Raw genomic sequence first — 2,564 nt, forward strand, 5'->3', positions numbered from 1 at the left:
AGCTGCACTGTATTTGATGTAAATAAATAGGTTTTTGGAATTTACCGATGAACTGTGTGATCTCATCTGAACCAGTGCTACCAGTTTCACTTGATCAAGATGCTGTTGCCTACCTGCTTGCAATTCGTTATCTTTTCTGGAAAAGAAAAGGGGGGGAGGGGGGCAAAAAAAAATCCTAACGTACAGCAGAATAAATCAAGTATGTAATGTGAATTTTAGATTCCTGGGTTTCTAGGACATGCTGGAATATATTACATCTTCTGGTTGAGTATGTGTTCGTCTTGGTGCAAACTGCAAAGAACCAATGAGAAAAGTGAATTACTCATGCAAGACTCTCCAGCATTTTCTCTCCTCATGTCTCCTTATTCTCGCTGTCTTATTGCCTTATTCTCTCCCCCCCCCACCACCACCACCACCACCACCCTTCTCTCACGCAAATTTGCAAATTTCAATTTTATTTTTGAGCCTCAGTCACTCCTCCCACCCCTTCCAATCCCCTCCCTCACTCCATCTGCAAATCGCTAACCTGAATGTTTTACATCTTGTACCTTCTGTTTTTTTTCATGTGTCCCCCTTTCTGCCCCCCCCACCTTTCATCCTTTCTCCCACATCTTTTTCCTTTAAATTTCTCCACCTTTGCCTGTTTTCCTCCCCTCCTCTCTAGTCCGTTCACCACTTCTCTTGTTTTATTGCCTTGTCTTTTCCTCTTTGCATCCCTCTCTCTCTCTCTTTGGTCCCTTTCTCTCCCCTATACTGTTTTCTTCCATCCTACTTCTGTCCTCTTCACACCTCCATAGATCTCAAACCTTACACCTCTTCGTACTTCCCCTCCCTTTTAGCTCCTTCTTTTCCTGCCACTCTCCCCTTTTGTCTCTTCCTCTCTTTTATCTGTCTCTCTCTCTCTCTCTCTCTCTCTCTCTCTCTCTCTCTCTCTGGACACAAACCTCACACACAGCTTATTGATTTTTTTTTAAAGCAGCACAGACGTAGAGCTAAAGGAGGGCCCAGAAATCTGCAAATGGTGGATTTGTGGTGCAGGTGAAGTTTGTTACACGCTTATGGACAGTTTTCAGAGTATCCCTGAACAGTCTGAGAGACTGGGGTTGTGCAGTGAATGTTGAAATGATGACAGAGTGATTAGCGTTGGGCTTGTGATGGAGAGAACTGAAAAAAGGAAGAAGGGAAGAGAAAGTGTGCCTGTAGATGGCAGAAGAGTGCTTTAAGGGAACAAGAACAGGGTTCACAATGTGTTACTTTCAGGCATGCAAGCGTGTTCATGCACATATTCCGACTGACACTCGAACAGATGTAATTATATAGCCACACTGATGAGAATATTTTCTCTGCGATGCAGAAATTCTCTCAACTGGTTTCAGACACTAAACGTACATCACTCTCACTCAGCACATACAAATGCTGCAGATTACAGCGAAGCTGCACTGATCAGAAAATCAGAAGTCCCATTAATTTAGTTTCATTTATGATTGAAGGGAAGGAAACTGACCAATAACATGAATGCCTTGAAAATGAGATTTGCATACTCCCTTCGGTGCTGCTTTGTGATGAGACAGTTTGTGAGACAGTGACATCTCACATTTCTCTCATATGTAACACTAAAAATGCGGATTTTTGTGCTTTAGGGAATTCACTTATTTCATGTTGTTTGGCAAAGTGTTTGTGTCCATAGACAGTGGAAATAGTTGCTTATCTAATTAAGCACTTAGTTGATAGATTTAGAAGTTTCCTGCACAGTTGGTTGGCTGTATGTGTGCATGTCTTAGCTTTGGAATGAATTGTGGGTCTTATAGCCTTTGCTTGTCAGATTAAGACAAACAACCAAAAAAAGATACCATGGATTTAATTATATAAATGAAAAATGAGAGGATTAAATGACAAAAGCTTACATAAATGTAGTTTTAAGGTTGGGTTTAAAGGTTTGTTGTGCACTGATTGAGCATTGCTTAGTTTTAGTGATGCATGATTCAATTTGAGCTCTCCTTTGGATTGTCCGAAGAACTTCACCAGCTAAATCTCTCCATTCAGAGAGAGCCTCAGAAACCAAGGACTACGCATCATCTCGAGTCTGAACACGACCCGTTCGTAACCTTGGAGTGAAACCACATGCCATGCAGCGGGAAAAAAAAAAGGATGGTCAGGGATGTGCTGTGATGCGATTGCCTCCTCTAAAGGGTGAATAAAAAATAGATCAATGTGCCCAGTGAGCACATGCATTTGTTAAAATCTACTTCCTGCACTGAAAAGCCCATCAAATTTAGTGATTTATCAAGGATGTGTTTTTTTTTTCTTTACTTGCTGAAGTATTATTCTATCTGAATCCAGATTCTTTTCTTTGTTATTTTGAAGAAGAAACTCCACATGCTTCAAACCTGTCATCTGGAGAACTGGCTGATGCAGCACACTGGAGTGTTATGATGTGAGGCTGTATGGGTTTGTATTTCCCAGGATATTTGGGGAAAGTCTGCAGTTTGTCATAGCGCACTATTCTATCTTTTCTCTCATTATTTGTCACGCTTAGAGTGAACAAAAGTAAACAAGACCATTTG

Source organism: Telmatherina bonti (genome assembly GCF_933228915.1).
Source record: "Telmatherina bonti genome assembly, chromosome: 19".
In the NCBI taxonomy this organism is placed as follows: domain Eukaryota; kingdom Metazoa; phylum Chordata; class Actinopteri; order Atheriniformes; family Telmatherinidae; genus Telmatherina; species Telmatherina bonti.